The 19,640-nt window shown below is 44.5% G+C and overlaps 1 protein-coding gene across 3 annotated transcripts in view; it reads left to right on the forward strand.

The window, feature by feature from the left end:
* The first annotated feature begins 313 nt into the window (after positions 1 to 313).
* The window catches only part of nrip1b (nuclear receptor interacting protein 1b), a 34,598-nt gene continuing 15,271 nt past the window's right edge, over positions 314 to 19,640 (forward strand). Inside the window, exon 1 of one of the 3 annotated variants that reach the window (XM_040150209.1) lies at positions 314 to 595. The gene's annotated coding sequence lies outside the window, so the exon portion shown is untranslated. Of the gene's footprint in view, positions 596 to 5,771; positions 6,390 to 15,047; positions 15,198 to 19,640 lie in introns of those variants that run through there. The other 2 variants (XM_040150213.1, XM_040150210.1) reach the window with 2 other exon arrangements.

Here is a 19,640-nt window from a genome sequence, read left to right on the forward strand (position 1 = left end):
CATTACTGGCAAGTACTGTTTCAAGACTAATGGCATTGTCCCCGCTGATAGTATCTGTTACTAGTATAACAACTGCTACTTACATTAACTATATGAAGCAATTAAATGACAACTAAAATGTACAAAAATAGTTAGGAGTTAGTAATGACAACAAAATGAACATTGGTCATATTATTATTAGGATCAGGATTAGTGTTTATCTGTCTTTGATTGTCCCTTACTGGCAGTGGGAGTGTGTGGGCAGCAGCAGAGCGAAGGCTTGTTCCTTTAAGGGTGGTGTCAGCGGCGGGCAGAGGAGGAGGAGTGTGGCTGTCTCAGCTCACTTCTCCACAGCGAGGAGAATCCGAGAATAAACAATTCGCACAGACTACGCGCTACACGCCTCAGCCCGCTCACGGTCGAAGCACAAACATACGAGGCGTTTTTCGGACTAAAATTTGTGATTTTTTTTTTTTGTTTTGTTGCCAAAAGCCTGCCCCGCTGTCCCTTTCCTGCCCAGAGTGTCAAGACAGATGCGACCATTTTTCATTGGATTTGCCTCCTGTCGAATAATAACGATGCGCCTCTCCGGCTGACCGTGCGGTGGACAACGCAGGTAGGAGATCTATGCGCTACAGATAAACGCACTGTCATATGTGGAGAATTGCCATTACCGCCGTGGGTGGGAGAAAAAAAAAAACGCGGCTGGGCTGCGTGCGGGACGCGCTGTCGACGACCGTGGCAGATAATAGCGTGTTTTTCCGAGGATGGAAAAGGGCTGTGTGTGTGTGTGTGTGTGTGTGTCGTAAGGAGAGCAGAGGCGCATATGGATATAGAGCTGAAATCGCTGCATAAAGAAGAAGTGGACGATAAACCTGTGTGTGTGTGTGTGTATGTGTGTGTGTGTGTGTGTGTGTGTGTGTGCGCGCGCGCGCGCGGTGTTACAGGCTCCTGATTTAGCCCCCTAAGCCCGCTGTCTGAATTCCCTGGCTGCCCCACGGCCAGTGCGTTTGGCCCGGAATGGAGGTGTTTTTTCTGTGTAAATGTGGCCCATTCACCGATGTTGTCCTCGCGGACTGACCGCGGCGGGATCAGATGAAGCCGAGCATTTGCTGCCTCTTCAACGCCACTGGCATAGCCCACGAGCAGGGAATGGATCTCGTCACCCCCATTGCTGAGTTTCACAGCGGCGCATACGACGGGGCTGCCCAGGTCATCGGAGTTGTAACGTCGCGTTAGTACAGATTAATGTAGTTCATCACGTTGGGTCATAACCGCAGGCAGCCTCCTGTTTTGAAAGAAGTGCTCGAAGCACCAATGGGAAACACTTCACAGTGGCACTGGTCTGTGAATTACTATTGGCAAGGCCTGTTCCTTTAAAAGATCATGAAGGGTTCTGAGTGAACCTCAAGGCCCTGACATGGACCTAAGTGCAGTTATACAGTATGTTGAGCTTGAGTCATAAATAGGGGTTCAGAGGTGTCAAAGTACAGCTTTGTCCTGGATGCATTCGGCAACTTCATGAGAAATCTCCACGGTTGCCCAGACACACATGTCACCGTGAGCTTTCCATTCGTAATTTTTATGCCTCTGGCCGGAGGCATTGTGTTGTCGGGTTGTCCATCCATACGCCCGTTCCCTTTCTCATGAACGCAATGTCCCAGGAATGCCTTGAGGGAATTGCCTCAAATTTGGCACAAACGTTCACTTGGACTCAAGGATGAACTAAATTAGATTTTGGTGGTCAAAGGTCAAGGTCACTGTGACCTCGCGTCCGTCCCAGTCTTGTGAATGCCATATATCAGGAACGCCTGGAGGGAAATTCATTGCATCTGGCACAAATATTCATTTGGGCTCAAGGGTGAACTGATTAGAATTTGGTTGTCAAAGGTCGAAGGTCGCAGATTCACTCTAACCTCACAAAACATGTTTTTTGCCGTAACTCAAGAATTCATGAGCTAATTATCATAAAATACAAAAATACCTTTCATTAAATTCCTTCACAGTCTTCACTACATATATCATATGAGTCTTGGGAGACATGGATGTAAACTGCAACTTGACTGGTTGGCAGACGTACAACCAAGAGGCCGTAACTCTAGTTCTGGACATTGACTCTAAATTGGATTAATGTCTTCAAGAGTCTTAAATGTGCCTCGCATATATTTGTTTATTTCCTGTGATGTCATTTTCTATATTTTACATTGCATAACCACTCAGGGGGATGCAGCGACAGTGGCAGTAACTCCAAAGCATGTATAGTAAATACAGTGTATGCGAAGATGTTTAAAAATGTTACAAAGCATTGTTGCTACAACAAGTCTATAACATAATCAGTATCAAGGTAACGTTTGACCTTTTAATGCACTCTTAACAGCCGTGGTCTGGATTCATGGCATAGTGAAAGATCCACATTCACGGTCATTTTGTTTTGACTTGTTACCTAAAAAAATCAACTTGTCTGAAACCACTGGCTGATCCCTTTTTAAGTTTTTGGAAGGATATTAGTTCAGTCTGCAGACCAAGATGCAGCTGGTTGAAGTCGGTCAGTTGCAGCCTGTCACATCACTGTGTCATCATGTCAGATATGTTTTAATAGAGTTCATAGACTTGGTTGTTTTTCAGTATCTGTCAGTGGCCTTTGCGTAGGTGTTCCATTTCCTGAAATGTCCTATTGCTTCATTGGACTTTGGATCAGTGTGGAGGCCAAAGGTCAGGGGCTGAAGTTTGCTGCGAGTTACAGGAAAGAGGGCAGAGAACATCTTCAGTTCAGGCTCTAAAAGGGCAATTTACAAAGCTTCCTAGCAGCAGCCTGTTTGGATGTCGTGATATGAGGATAAAAAAGGTTTGCTCAGTTAATGTGCTACCTTTCAGAGAACCGCTGTAACTTAGACTGACAAAAAAAAAAAAAAATGTGGGGGAAAAGTTAAACTTTTTTAAAGCCGTCTAAATACTGTCTGTGTCTGGGGGTCTGCCTTTTAGCCTTTCTTTTGTTGAGCATTTAAGCTGCTTAATTATTTGACCTGAACTTACACAAGATGTTCAGGGTAGTTCTGCTTGTCCTCTGTTGCCAGAGATAACTAAAACCTGCACATTTATAGCCCAACTTTAAAGTTGCACTTAAAAGGTACTTTTGGTTGAGTGGTCTGACCAGCCGTGCCGTAACTCAAAGCATTCTCTGTATTGGATGTGGCTTGATGTGACTGAGCCATCTGCTATTGTCCAAGGAGCTGCTGTTGAGTGTTGTGCAGCAGTCTGCAACAGAACCAGAGGACATTCAAATGGCCAAATGCAAATTACGTTGAGGCTGCTGAACAGTCACAAGACTGGACTCTGCACTCTTCACCCTTATCCACTGGTTGCGTTTCACGACAGCAAATCTTATCTGCCATCAAAACAACACTGCTGCTGTATGAAGGTGGCATGTTTTGACGTGTGTGTGTGTGTGTGTGTGTGTGTGTGTGTGATTGTGTTCATGCATGTGGGCTCTTGTGCTGCACGTCTTATTTGCAGTTGTGTTTTATAGTGACGTATTTCCTTACAGTATGAAAAACATTAGGTCATTTCAGAATCACAATGCTTGTTGCTGGTCCGTGACTTTCTATTCTCCTTTAAATTATTTGATGTAATAGTATATTTTTATATAGGATGATGCCCCAGATACAGGAGTACATGCCCAGGCATTTATCTCTACTAACAGCCTCTCTATCTACTACCACTGTGCCAACTCAGAGCCCACTGTTTGTAAATCTGTCAGTCACAATAGCAAGAGACACAAGGCAGGCAAAAGTGAGGGCGGCATCCTGCTTTTTGATTGCTGAGATACTCTGCGAATAAACAAACTAATGTGCAATCTACAAGAACGAGTGTCATGCATTTACTGCAGAGTTTTTGATATATTACAGACCTGGGAGCTGCCCAGCACTTGTGTTGTTGGCCACCGAACATTGTTCAAGGGCACTTTGACAGTAGATGTTGAGGGAGAGAGGTGCATTTCTCATCCACTTACAGGCCTGTACTTTGTCAGCCCACCGAGGAATCAAACCAGAGACCTATTGGCCACGAGCTCATTTGTCTAATTGTTTGGGCTGCGTAATATTTCTGTGTAGCATGCATTAAGCCAAATCATTTTATTGTTCTCTTTGTTTGTTTGTTTATTCAGTAGCTATTTTCTACTAATAACAATACTCGACACTCTTACAGCGGAGATTTACACCACAACAGTTGTGCTGTTAATTTTCATAGTCGAACTAAAACGCTTATCGCAAATTGACAAGACCAAAAAACAATACAAGACTAGTCCATGTGGTACTTGATTAAAGTGTAATAATCAGTTTTTAGCATCTTGCTATTAAGAGGATGTTAGCACGCCTTAGTATATTGACTCTGTGCCGCCTCCTCCACACCTCATATCTATAAGTGGATTTCACGTACACACAGTATCGCTTCTTGATACTGCAACAGGGCCAGATTGCATAAAATTGAAATAGGAAAGGCCTTGTAATGGATATAATGAAGACGAGGCTAAAATGTCAAGGCGTGAGCGAGGATGACTTACATACACAGATTGATGAAGCGACTGAAAACCACTAAAGCCAACACAAATGAGTCTGAGAAATGAATATGCAATACAGACTTTAAAATTAACACTGGAGCTCCACTATTCCAAGCAGATCATAAATTAGTGAAAGCAGATACATAAAGAGGCATGTGTAAACTTGTACTATTTACTAATCAGAATGTATTATTAGTTTATTTTCTCAGAATATTCTGCCACTAGAAGACCCACTGAATGAAACCACATCAGAAATGAAAGCACAACAGCACTGAAGTTGATTTTTGATTTCTAAAATAAGATCATTGTGTGGGCAGTTTCAGATTATTTTTCTTCCCGTGTGCCGCTTAGAACATAGGGTTTTAGTGAGGGCTCTCAGTTATAGCAACACTGTCTCATTCAGAGGCAATCAGTCCGGCTCCTGTTGGTGCTTCTGCCATGAACAGAAGGCAACCAAAGTCAATGGGACTCATTTTGATGACAAGGCAGGAACTGCTCACTGCGCCTTTACAGCCATCGCTCCTGGACGTAGGCTGGAATGACGAATTGCGAGGAAGAAAGATGGACTCCTCCGCTGTAACCCCTGAGAGCTATACTAGCCAGAGCTCATCTGTTGAATAACTCCCGCCCCACCTCCTCCTCCTCCTCCTCCCTTCACCCTCACCTCCAACTCTTCACCCCTCTGCCTTGACGCTTCACCTTGGCCTTGGCGCAATGACAGGCCACTCAATTATCAACAACAATTGATCGCTGCTGATTGCAATTGCCGTGAATTATTTAGACTTTGCTGGAAACTGCTCGTGAAATGGGAAGGAGCCTGAAAGAGAACAATGATGCGGGTCAACCACGTGAAGCATCGGACTGTTTCGAAAACAACAGCTGTGGAAGCCTAACTGTGACAATCGATGAAGCAGAGCAGGGTGACAGCATCAAGCTACCTTGTACCGTGGTTACAGAGATACCAGCTTAACACTAAATCTCCACTGTCCCTCTCCTCTGATTCGTTAGTAAAGACTGAGGAGATGAACTGTGGTGTAGCAGACCTCCTGGGTGATATGAGAGGAGCTGACTCTTTTCCTGGCCAAGCTGGTGTGGCCACAGCAGAGGAGTGGAGTGGAACTGACTCCCTCCCTCCCTCTCTCTCTTCCTCTCCCTCTCTTGCTCCTGTAGCAGAGCTGCTGCCCCGGGCTGTAGAGGTGCAGTAGGAAGGTTTCTCTACCACTGTGGTGAGCGTGCTGCCAGGATGCTGCAGTCAGACCAGGGGAAGGTCTCTGCTCTGCCACAAGCAGGCCAATGTCACAAGCGTGACAGAGAGGGCAGGCTGCGAGGGGAATGAGGACAGACGCTCATAGATAGGAGGCATACCCAGCCTGTGAGCACATGTGATAGAGAGCTTCTGCCTTGTTTTCTTACAGAGGAATACAAAGTATAAAGATGGCAGATACTTCTCTGCATGTTGCTTTTGTTGGAATTGTTTCGCTGCAACAGTCAGAGGATATTTGTAATTGAGTCTGTGATAATACAGGTCTTGATCCCAACGATCATATCATACGTGGATTCACATGGGCTTGCTTCATGCCTCACTCCAACAGACCAGCCTTTGACAGGCATCAGACAAGCTGCACCTTGTGTGATAAAATGCTATTTGTGTTGTGTTATTGCATATGTCCCTGGCGTGGTCTAAGAAGCCTAGGGGTTGGAGGCTAGAGCAACGGGTCAAAAAGTCCAGAGACTGAGGTCAGCTGCTATTCAACTGTGTCTTATTTTAACCAGGTTATGTGGCAGGAGTGCAGGGGAGAAGCCGGGGCTAAGTGAAAATGCCATTCATTCCTGAAGAGTCCCTGGCCTCGTCAAGGTTAGTGGCTTGTCTTTGTAAGTTGAGGGATTGATGCATGAGCCTGTCTGGCGCTGAATTCAAAGTCCAAGGCTGTCACAGGCAGCAGCTCCCCCCCCCCCCTTTGCAGGCTATCACAGGGCCCCGTCCTTCCCAACTTCTTAGCAGCCTGTCCTTTTGGGAACCTTGAGCAGCCCAGGCAAGGACACAGCGTCTGGTGCAGTAAGCTTGTGCAGAGGGGGAGGCTTTACGTAACATTCTGCTTTAAACATGGGTGTATGACTTCCCTGACACGGAGCAGTGCAGTGCAGAGCTGCACAGCTCACAGCACATGTCCCCTCGGCCCCCCTGGACAAGGAGGGGGCAGAGAGATCCCTGCAACTTAATTATATCTTTCTCTTTTAAAAGCTTTCGTTTGAAATTAAATTTTCCCAGGCAATTAACTAAAGAGGAGTTTTCAGAATTTATGAATGAATGATGGATATATTGCACAGGACGACAGGGGAGAGGGGAGGGAGGAAACGAGGGAGCGGGGGATGCATATGCAGTATGTGCTCCGAGGTTGTGTCCCGGGGATTTATTTCCATTGCAAAAAGGGTGAAGTTCGGGGAAATTCAGGCATCATTAAACTTTGTACCTGAGAGCTGCTCTTGCATGCCACCAGCTCAACAACACTTCAGAGTTCATAGTACACCATCCTACTGTCAATATTTGGGTTATTTGTCAGTGTAACCCTGTGAACACTCACATACTTTCACATTGCTTGGCTTTGCAGGATGTGTGGAAAATGCAAGAGTTGGGGTTTCCCCACTTCCTCTTTCATTCAGACCCACATCTTTATAGACGTCGGATATAACTTGCTGAAAGATGTTACGTGCTGCACACCCCAAAATGCTCTTTTGGCTTGAACTGTAATTGTGTAACTTTTTGGCTTCTACTGATGAGCTGAATTGTTGCTGGGCAACAAGGGACCTATGCGGATGGCCGTGGAGAGTCGGAGCTGTGTGAGTTCAGATAGATCTGCAGCACAGTATCCGGGTTTCCAATGGAGGAATGTCACTGAGTCCCCCCTGAAATACCTCAATTTTTGCATGTTATTCCAAAGTAGACAATTTGTTGTTCATCAAAAATAATACTTCATTGTTCATTGAAGACCAGCTTTCTGATGGCTCTGACATTTCAGATTCTCTTCACTCCATTTTAAATTTGTCAACGAATGCATAAATGACTCATTGCACTTTCAATAAATATCTTTTAACAGAGCGTGGTTAAATATGTGGCACATTTCTAAATTAAAAAATGAATGCGCTCACACACCAAAAAAAAGAAGGACTGAGGACGTTTGGCATAACCCCATTCCCCCTCTTTCAATGGAAGTGGTCTCTTGAATCTCTGAAACACGCCGTCCTTTTGTGAACCTGTAGCCCACTTGTAAATCCATTAGTGAGGTGGCGTTATTCAGTACATCTTCACTAGAGCAGACTAAACAGACCGAAAGACTGTGGTTCAGAAGTGCAGCTTTCTCATAACTGTATTAGAAGGCTCCCAGTAGTAGAGAGGCCATTCGAGAGAAGATGGAGAACACTGGGCTGATGACTAGAGGCAGCCATATGACCTATTACTTAGGGAAAATGGACTGGTGACCAGAAGAATGCTGGCTCATACTCATGCTCACCCTTTGCCCTTGAGCAAAGGCAATTAACCTGGATTTCTCCTGTAAATATCCAGCTGTCGAAATGGAAAGAGATGTGCAAGAGTGATAATTGTGTAAGTGACTTTGAATAAAAGTGTCCACTAGGCAGGAAGATTAATACAGCTAATAGAATCATAGCTTGTGTTTTCAAGTTATCAAGGACCCAGGACTGCTGAACATGTAGAGGAGAACGTAGTCACTCCTCCTCCCTCTCATCTGTCTTTGTGCGCTCGTCCATACAAACAAACACACATTCACAGACTTCTCTCTTTTCCTTTGGTATTAAGGCTAGAGCACGACCTTGACCTGATTGCTGAGGAGGCTTTTTAAGTAACTCTCCAGAAGGAGATCCAATCATGTGACACCCTTCACCCAGCCTCACCCCCTACCCTCTCTCCCGACCTTGTATGTCTACGAGGATGAGGGGGTGGAGACGCTCGCCACAGGCCTGCATGCAGCTGCAGGGGCCGTCATTCAATTGGGTAATCGCTCCAAGGTCAAAAAGGGGTTGAGGTCATGTCAGACCGAGCAGCGCAGCTCCAGGGATTCTCGCCCTTATCTGAATTTTGGAAAGGCCGGCCACAAGTTTCCACCCTGTTTGACTGTGGTGACGAACTGAGCAGGTTTAGTCATCTTCTCAATTCTCAATCACTGATACCAGCATATGTCAGGGAAAGGTCGTTTCGTGTCCAGAGTGATTCATGTCCAGAGTGAGCTGGCAACTAGGATTTGTGTTGCATGTGTCCTCACTCACTCGCTACAGCCGCCCTGCTGTTTTAAAACCACGCTGGCTCACTGTCTCACTGTCTCACTTTAGAGCAAGCTACTGTCTCTGCCTCAGAGTATTTTTATGCTAGTACGTTAACATTTCTGCCCCCTGGATATGTTTACCATATGGCTGGGTAAATCAGGATCCCATCCCACTTTGTTAAAACTGCATTAGCTAGCCAAATGCCAGTCTTGGTACATATGAGTCAATCACTTTTTACTTTTTCAGAATATTGAGCTCTGCTTTTCAGTATATTTGCAGAACTAGACAGTCATGGAGAGGCACTGTTTCCCTCGGGTTCTTTAAGGCTAGTTTAAGCCTGTTATGATAGATTATTTCCATAGAGCATGTGCTGTGACACAAAGTGAGGTGTGAAAATGAGGGTTTTTATCTATTCCTTAAATTCCAGGCTGGTTTTGTATTTTTGTTTTCAGTAAACTTGGCTCCTGTTTCAAAACTTGTGTAGTTTTTGTTGTCTGTTAGTTATCTAAATCTTAAATGTTACATCAAAACGCTAAATTGAATCCCATTTCAATAAATTCAACAAAAGTAAAAAGCATTTTGTAAAATGATGACAAATTACCGTAATGTCATGTACTGTAAATACTAAGCTTGAGATAATAATAAGAAACTTAATCTGGGGATTTGTTAAGATGTTCTGCCCCCTGATAAGAATATAATACTGTATCTGACAAGAAAGACTTCCAGGCTTCACGCAGGATCTCAGACAACTATGAAGAAGCAACTTAATTTCCCATCTTGTTTTCACAGAAATATACTCTCTCTATACCCTCTACGGAGCCAAGTGTGACTAATTCTCTAATGTTGTGCTCCTCATCTCACTGTGATGTTATTATAACGCAGGCCAAAACATACTGTATTCCTCAGCTTTAATAAAATGAACTTGTCATGTGCTGGAGGAAGTAAGGCATTACACAAGACTGTTGCATTAGTTGCTAAGGGCACAATTTGTCTGGATGGATAACCGAGGCTTTAGAAAGGGAGAATGATCCAGATGAGCATATGTTTCCTTGTATCTACTACAAACAAAGAGCGAGTTGAGCTCATTGTAACTTTCACACTTTTGTAATGCTTACTTTCCTACTTGACTTTTGTATAAATGAGTTGTATTTGACAAATATTGAAATCGTAATGTAGGATTTGTTTATTTGTACTACGAGACTCTATTACTTTTAGACTTGGGGGGGCATTACAGATGGCCCCAGTGGGAATCAAACTCCAAATCACCTCAGAGGCTTTTCTGATTACGTGCAGAGTTGTCTTGTTAGACAGACTTGAATAAAGGTGATCACCTGCTAGGACTTGACATCAGTTGCTGCCCACCTAGATACACCTGTTGCTCACATACACAAGAGAGAGCCTACGGTAGAGGAACCTGTAACGTATATCATTTGGTTGCCCATCAGAGTTGAACCTCTGTATAACTGCATGTCGAAAGAGCAAACACACCCACACACACACATACACACACCTAGGGGTAGCACAGAGGAGCTGTGTGCTTGTGTAACTGTGTTTACACGTCTGGGGCTAGTGCTGGCACAAGAGCCAGACGAATTTGGTTTATCCGGGGCCTCTTTCTCTCTAAGCCACCTTCCCTTCCATTCAGTGTTGACCTTGGTGCTTATGAGGAGACAGGGCTTGACCTACATCCACCCCCTTAACTGGCACTAGAACCTCCACCAGCTCCTGCCGAATAAAGAGACCTGACACCCTACTCTGCTTTTTCCAATGGCCATTTTCTCTCTCTCTGGTCATATTTGCTGCACTTCACACTTAAAAGTAAGATACAGCGCAGCTCCACCGTTTTTGCAGATTGTCTGGCAACAGAGGAAAGTGGAGCAGCAGGCTCCATGAGTCGTCTCTGAGGCACCAACATGTCTGTGTGCACTAGGTCACCATTGGCACGCAGGGGCTTAGCACCATGCTGGTGAGAGTTTAGCAGCAGGTAAACCCTCCCCTGGTTTTTTAAAGTACAGTGTCAAATTGTGGCTGATGCAAATGAGTATACACACAAACACATGTAGTCACTAGCATCTGCTGGGACTTAAGTTCTTGTACGGGCAAACTGTGTGGCACTGGGGTGCTAACATAAGGCACACTAATGTTCAGAGAGCTATTTGACAGTCTATTTGTAAGAGGTTTGTGTAACCAGAACTCAAAAAATTTTACTTACACGTGTCATGCTGTGGTTTTAGAAAGGCAGGGGTATGTAAAATCATTATAATGCACAGTGAGCGGCTTATTTCTGCTATAAAAAAGAGGCAGCACACTACAGCTGAAGTAGAATTGTTCAACTCAGGAAGTCTCTTTATAGGTAAAAGGTTTTTAAAAGGGAATAATTAAATATCACTCTCATTCCTACAAGTATACCTCTCGAACAGAAGCTAAACAAAGGTTGCTAAGCGACACCAAGACACCAGTGAGTGATGAGTGATGATTTTTTGGCCGGCACATTAATATTAAAATTACAAGTCAAAGGTGTGCGTTGATTGGGTATTTCACAATGGGTTCAAACAGGAATCCAACACTGATACAAAGGGTGTTTCAGAATAAAGTACCAGTTTTATAAATGAATGAAACTCTCAGCTGTTGTCAGAGGAACATGCCTGTCGAGGAGAGCCATGGTTAATGTGTGGAGGGATTACAAAAGCCCTGCATGAGTGAGTGCAGCTTAATGAGGGAAGGGTTTGCATGAGAGCACTGTGCGTGATGTGAGATATATCATGGATTGTCCTAACCCACAAAGAGGCACTTAAAGGGGCCAGTGTCATGCTACCAGGCATTAGGGCAGTTCCCAGCTCAGCTAGCCCTGTCATATCTCCCCTAGCCAAGAAAGGCTCATAATTTTTCTGGCTGGATGACATGTCATACTTTCATGGGTGTTAAATGACTGCAAAAAGCAGTGTGTACGTCTGTGTTTAAATACGGCAGAGGATCCCATTTAGCATTCTGAGTAAGACATGAGATAATGGCCACCAAGAAGAGGAGATGTAAAAATTGGGAGGTGGGGTGGACGGGTGAGGCCTGTATATGGTCTGTAACCTCGGGAGCAGTTGTTGTATCAAGGTGTGGGGTTGGTGTATCAAGGGTTTTTGCCAAACATACAGCAGGCCAGCTGATAAGGGTTGCCTTTATTCCAAAGGGCACAGGAACGCATTGGCAGAATGTAGGGACTCATCACAGAGAAGTCTCTGGGTCTGTCTTTTTTAACTTCCTTTCATCCTTTGTTTCCCTCTCTCTCTCTCCCTTTTACTGTCTCCCTTGATCATGCTCTGCAGAACTCCTTGCACGATCTTAGGGAGGAGAAAAAAAAAAAGAAGAAGAAAAGTGGGTCAGGGCGACCTATTTTTTTTTCCCACAGTTCACGGAGGCAGAGGGTGGCGGTGTTATCGTCAGTTAGACGAGGAGCAGGGCCTGATGGGGAGGCAGGGCCTTGTCGCGAGACGCAGCCACTCAGAACTGGGTCAGCAGCAGAGGCTACGTCTTGTAAACGGCTTGTCATACTGGGGAGAAAAGCTGCAAATGAACCATAGATTATACGCCCCAAGCTGAGCACTGAGGTCTCTCCTCACTCCCCAGCCCCACACTTCAAAAAACACACGCACATATAAGCCTTACAGTAGTGCAGGAATCTCTGAAGCACTGCCGCCTCCTATAAGTTCCTCTCTTCCCCTCTCAGTCTCCAGTAATAGCGTTTGATTACTGCAGGCAGACCTGACAAGCTCAAAGCCGGAGCCACACATGCTTTTAAGTAAAGGATCTTTTCACTGACACACGGGTGCCGTTTTCTAAATATAGCCCGCTTTCTGCCAGATTTGCACGACTTTATTCAGGTCAGGTTATTTACTGTACTAAGTTCAAGTGTGATTTAGAAATGATCAATACAGATGCTTATTCAGATGCAGTGACCTCTTTGCATATCATCTGTGCCAAAGCCAGACATGAATAGATAATTTGCTTACATGAGCCCTCATGAGATATTATTACTTCTGACAAAAAAAGCTTTTATTTAAATCAGTCTGGTAAACTATTCAAAGGAGTCCCAATATCATGGCAGTCTTGGCTAAACCAGACTGATGATTGATGTTGTGCTTCGGCCAATTTCCATCAAGCCACGGGGAAGAAATGATCCACACTCAACATATATTTTTGATATTGATTTCACGTGGGCTTGTGCCATTGCTCATTGTTTCCTATCCTTTGTGTCTTCCTACCATGTCTCAGACAAAACGGGATAAACACTGGGTTTGATGTCCTCCTCACAAATAATTGCTGCGGGTGTTATACTGAGCTAAGACCTTTAGAACTGAAAATCAGAGCTTATTTTGCATTGGGCTCTGCTTATGGAGTATCGTAATTTTCAGGCAGTAGAGCTCACTCATATTTCACTATGTGAAACAAATCTACCTGTAATGAATCTCCTAGGACACTGTGGTTCCTCTAAAAAACGAGTCTGCTTTTTGGATCTCCTACAGGGGGATCTATAGTGGGTCTTTTAAAATTTTAACACAGCCATCTTCCTGATATGAAAACTAGATGTTTTTATTTTTGATGGGAGGGATTTCACATCAAATAGACAGAAGGTTCATTAGAGTTTGTGTCTTTTTCTCTTCCTATATCAATCCCGGCTAATGTTAATCATATTTGTTACGCTCTGTGTAAAAGCAGCCTTATTAGCCAAGGTGTCACACTAACAAACATAACATAATATCCCGAGGTAGGGCTAAACATGGCGGGGGATCGGATTAGCTGCAAGACTCTGGTTGGTACACACGCCCGGCTCTCCTTAGTGCCACAGCTCCCGAGCCCTGCCACTGCCGGGCAGTAGACCTGTCTAATGTTATTCTTAGCCCCAGAACTTCATGTCTCTGTGCGAAAGCCCCTTAACGCTAATTGAGGTGACTGCTCATAGCTCATGTCGCTCAAGAACAGCCTCTGAGGGGGCGTGTACGTGTCACAGTGTGTGTGTTTGTGTGTGTTTGTGAAGGTGAGGCATGCTGAGCATTAAACCAGTCAGAACCAGTACTTGCCCACTCCAGCAAGTGTTTTTTTTTTTTTTTTTTTTCTTTTTTTTGGTGACAGGGAGCCACCACAGTGCCTTTAGCAGATGGTTTCCAGCAGGCCTGCATATGACATGTGATAACATTACTGTTTTGAAAGGTCAGGCATGAAGAGAACCAGTAGGAGGGCTAGGACAGTCTCCGAGTGTCCAAACCTCCAACAGAATCCTATGCACGGACACTATTGTGCATGTATGTATGTTAAGTTCAAAAGAAAAGACCTTTTTATACATTTTCAAACACTCAGTATTGAACACATTGCTTCTAAAAGGGCAATGCAAATATTTACTGTAGCACTTGAACCTTGGTGGCCCGAGTTACACTCACAGGGAGGGTGCGCAATATTTGCATGCTGATAAAACCCTTCTTTGTGCTTTTACAGTAGACTATGCTTGGAACTAGTGCAAGAGCAGAGTTTGACAGTGCAGGCCCATACTTTGGACTATGGACCATGGTGTTTACTTTGGAAAATTGGAGGTCATCACTGGGACCCAGTAGGTCATCAACCTGTCAAAACACTGGCTCTGAGGCACCAACCCCTCTAAGTCAGAGAACCTTGATTGGCCAATAAGCTGACGCTCATCCTTGGAACGGAGGCAGGGAAATTTGTTTTGAAGCTACAGGTCACTGTGTGCCAGTGGCTCAGAGGAGAGCAGCGAGAAAAACAGTCAGGAATTTCCTTGTAGGTAAACAACACCTCTGGAGTGGATGACTGTCTCATCATACAGGTGTATTCCATAAAGCCACTGCCCCCCCCCTTGCCTCCTGGCATCGGGCTTGTGCATAAAGGAGGAGGAGGAGGTAGTGGTAGTTTAAAAATAAATCCACGCAGGCCGGTCAGACATTTTGAAATTCTGTTTCTATCTCAGTCTGATAGAGAGGTTAAAGATACAGCATCCTGATAAATCTCTTCCCACCAGGGGGAACAGATAAGGAGTGGCGTAGATGAATAAAAGAGGTAGGGGGAAAGGGGGAGGATAGTTGGGATGGCGGGGTAGGAGGAGGGCTGAGATGTCTATCAGGCCGCGTGAAGGGTTTTTTTTTTTGTGGGGTTTTTTTTGTGTGTGTGTTTTTTTTTTTTTTTTTTTTGTCTTGCAGATCCAGTTCAAGGGCGCCCGCAGGCGAAAGAGGCAGCTCTCGCTCTTGCCATGCCAACGCTGCTGCTCAAGGTCATATGAGCCAGGCCTGTGACATTAAAGAGGAACCCCAGAGGGGCGGGGGGGCAGAAAACCAGAAGTCCAGAAAACCGTCAACCACAGACGTACATACAAACACAGAATTGAGTTGTAAGGACAAAAGTAGCCTTCAACTGCCTGAATCTTTCCTGTGAATTTCTGCACTGGTGGCTGGGTCTACAGTGGATTTTGTGAGGGCAAGAGCTTTTTAAGGGCAGTAATGAGAGTGTCTTATTCTCTCTGTACAGAGCCAAGAGATGCTTGGCTAACTGCTTTGTAGTTGCCAGCCACACATACGGGCAGGATTTGTGCATGTGTATGTGTGTGTGAAAGAGAGGGAGAGAAAGATGGAAGAGAGAAGAGTCACAGTGATAAACCTCAAGGGAGGGAGGTAGAGAAGAGGAAAAAAAGATCTTAAAGTTATTTAAAGGGACAGTGAACCAATGGCAAATGTTCCTCAGTTGAGGGTTTTGGCTAAAGTGAGTTTTAGCTGAAATGAATTCCACTTTTTTTGACCAATCAGCCTTCAAAGACTACACACTGCTGTACAGGCCAACTATAGCACATCTGCAGGTGGCTTCAAATGCAAAGTAGAGTCTCAAGCACAGACTTTTAATGTTTGTAACTGTTGTTACTTATTATAAAGCACACTGATCATCAACAGCAGCTAAATGACTGGATTTGCAAATATAAACACTTGTGGTAAATTACTCAGCATTTGAATGATGTTAAGTCTACAAATCTTTGTTATTCTACACACCCACTGGGTTACTGAAGTGCTCATTTCCCACAAGTCAGAAATACAGTATGCTCATGGAGAGGGTCCTGTTCATGTTGGCCTATGGTCACACTGTCATGGCTTACTGGGACACTTGAATACAGAGCCATTATTGATGTTATCAGCACAACCTGTGCTTTTCCTACTTTGACGAGTGAAAATGTCTATATGGAGATTTGTGTAATATGATTATGTTTATACTAAAATGGTGTCATTTTCTTGGATTGATGATACATTCATGATAGATAATGATAATTACTTATCAAATATGCAATATGCTGGTGTGGCCAGTCTTGCTAAATACAGCTAAATATCTGTTGTAAATATATGGTCTTAAAGGCTAAGAGCAATTTCTTTAAAAGCATGGGCCTTTCTTACTCATTTTTATGACAGGTGAGTTGGCTGTGATAGGCTCTGTATTTTGTTTATTTATTTATTTATTGGTTTATTTATCAGGGAAAGTGCACATTAATATCCAGCGCCGTTAATGCACCAGAGCAAGCCAAAAAGCTATTTTTTATCTGTAGTCCCTTGACAGATGTACAGTCAACAGGAATATTGTTGTTCAATAGCTGTTATGTTTGTAAAGTTTGCAGTATGTTTTATGTTTTGATATCATAATAACATGAACCGATCACTGAATATCCTCCAGGTATACTGAGAGTATAGTTAATAGAGTGTTGTGTATATAGTATCCATGGGCTGACTTGCTCATCCACTTTTTTGTTTACATTGTTGTCATGTGTTCACTCGTCAATCAGGTATCAGCTTGCAGTGCACATTACACTGCGGCTGCACGGTGAGAGCATCGTCTTGTCCTACAACAGCACACAGCTGTACATATCAGGGTTGCACTTAGGGTAGCAGGGTGGCGTAATGAGTTAAGAGACCGCCCTGTAGCTTGAAGACCTGGGGCCAAGTCCGCGTTTTTTGGCAGCATACTGTGTGCCACACTGAACTGGATCAGGACCAGCTCCAATCCAGGGATTCTGCTGTGTAGCTGACCCTGACCTCCGACCTGACTGTGACAGGGAATGTGTGTGGGCGGGGGGGTTCTTACAATAGAGTATTAAATCATTAATGGAATCCAGTTATGATTTGTTACAGATGAATTTAGCGGTGAGAGTGTGTTATTCCCCTGCACTAGTTCAGTTTTTATCATTCATACCTCCTCATCTATGGTTTTACACCAATATACAATGAATTGGACAAGAAGTACAAGGTGAATGTAATGGAGGATTATTTTTGATGTAGATAAGGTCATGTTTTTTGAAACAGAACTAATAGCCCTACTATCATCTAAACTTCCTTGTAGATGTAAAAGTACAGGCAGACATTCTATGAGGCCACTAAATCCATCTCCCAGGCGGGTAATGGAGCTGCTTCAGGCTATGCATCAATATGACATCACAGATTACAATCTTTAGACTTTGGGAGCACTTTAGGTACTTTTTCTGCTGGAAGAAGAGAGCAAGAACTGGCCCACAAAACACTGAGTCATTATAATAACAATCCCAGAGATGGGTGGAGTCGTGCAGTGATACAGCCTGACAGATATTACAGGAATATTCCCATAGGGACTGGTAGTGTGTCTGTGGGACTTGATAAGGATTTTACAGTGACCTTGATGAACTTTAAAGTATCTCTTGTCCCATACAGTATTCCTTTTCTTGTTACATTGTTCCAAAGTTTAATAGCAAGACAGGATTGCAGTTTATTGGGTTGTTTGTTTTAAAAAAAAAAAAAAAAATCATATTTATTTGCAGTGTACACATAATTTACATATATATCAGAAAGTGCATTTGATACTGAAATTCTCAACCCCAAAGTTAATGTGTGTGTTTATGCTTAGCCACACAATACAGATAGAAAATGAGAGTGTTGGTATCTTGGAAAAAGTCACTTTGAGTGATGAATAATAAATTGACATTTAAATTGCAGCAGAGAAAGTGGAGTGTTGCTCAGGGGATTTCACTGTTTATCCCCTTTGCATGCTCTAACTATATTAATGTAACGGGACATTTTTCCTCTACTTGCACGGTCCTCCACTCCATTTTGTATGTGTTTAAACTGACTGTCTAACAGGGAGGTGGGATTTACACCAGACACCTGTAGCCAAGTGGAAAATCTTCCCCGAGGGTAGAGGAACATGTGTATCCAGCCTGTATGACATCTAGCCTAAGTCCCTATGAACTGTACTTTCTACTCAGACAGGATTTACCGGATAAGTGTCCCTCACACTTGTGATGCAATCCTTTTGAACACTAACCACTCAAAGCTGGATTTGAAGCTCCACTGAACCCTGATGAACTTTGACATTTAAGGTGGAACCAAGGGAGAAGAGGGTGGAAAGAGTCTCTCCTCAGTAGCAAGCAACCCACCCTGCCCCAGTCCCCAGGATATTCGATCACACCTGTTCCATCATCCAGCTGGCATAGTACCATTTTGACTCTTTCTTTTGATTAAACGAAAAAGCATTTAGACTAAACAATCAATAGATACAGGCTTGAGTCCTGAATTGCTCCAGCATAAATCTTTCTGGTGCCTGGGCTGGAGTCGTCCCTGTATCATTTTTGCTGATTAGTTTTCCCATTACTCAAAACAGATGTGTTTGCTGGTGATGAATTATCCAATTATGAAATATTTGTCACCCATTTGATATCTGCTGCTAGTCGGGGCCAGTAAAGAATTTCAGTGTGGTGCTACCCCTCTAGTCCAGAGTCCACTCTGGCCCGGTACGTTGTGACCTGGCCTTTGGATTTATTTAAATGGCCAACAGGTCATTAGACGGTGCTTACCCTTTGGATTTTTTCTGTCCCCAGTAGTAGCCAGCCGTTTCTCCCCGATCATCTCATCAATCCTGTACTTACAGATAAGAGAGGTACTCAACAGAATACTTAACACTCGTTTCATTGTGAGATAAGAATAGCTGCCCTGCCATGAAATCTCATTTAACTACCATATCCTCAAAAGTCTGCCTCAAAAGTCACCCCGCTGCCCCTCCTGTTGACATGCCTCGATGGTAGTCATACATGTCTAAACTGTAGTTGACCCCCAACTGCTCAACACACACACACACCAAAACAATACACAGACACTCACAGCTGAAAGGATTCATGTACACCCCATATCCCCCCCTCTGTCTGTGGACAGTAGGCTGATTCTGCAGCCTCCCTCCCTCCCTTCCTCTCTTGCTCTCTCTGCTCTGCTGTACCGAGCTCTGTGTGTGTGTGTGTGTGTGTGTGTGTGTGTGTGTGTGTGTGTGTGTGTGTGTGTGTGTGTGTGTGTGTGTGTGTGTGTGTGTGACAGCTGCCTAATTGGGCATTCTCCCCTCGTCGGAGCGCCTGCCTCTCCTCTCTCTCCTCCAGCCTGGGCTGGGGCTGCTGACGAATGGCAGCGGATTACAGATGAGGACACGGTGACCCGCCTGACCTTGCTGCACAGCCGCGGGGGAGGGAGAAGGGAGGGAGGGAGGGAGGGAGGGAGACAGAGTGCTAGGGGTGGGGCGGACAGGGTGCTAGGACTGCAGAGGGGCGGGGCGGGAGTGGGCATAGGTGGAGGGGTGGGGGGTGTGGTGGGGGCGGCGTCAGGTCAGCAGAGGATGAGGTCGCATGAAGGTGGGCGAGATATTGTGATGGGGGGGGGGTTGCCAGGTGGCTGGGCAGACAGGCAAGTGATCAGGCAAATGACGAGTGTCACATGACAGTACCCCCCTCCCTCCTCCACCCGTGTCAGTATGTCAAGGGCATGAGCCCCCACTGATAACCGCTACTGCG

Source organism: Xiphias gladius, chromosome 17 (assembly GCF_016859285.1).
Source record: "Xiphias gladius isolate SHS-SW01 ecotype Sanya breed wild chromosome 17, ASM1685928v1, whole genome shotgun sequence".
Lineage (NCBI taxonomy): Eukaryota > Metazoa > Chordata > Actinopteri > Istiophoriformes > Xiphiidae > Xiphias > Xiphias gladius.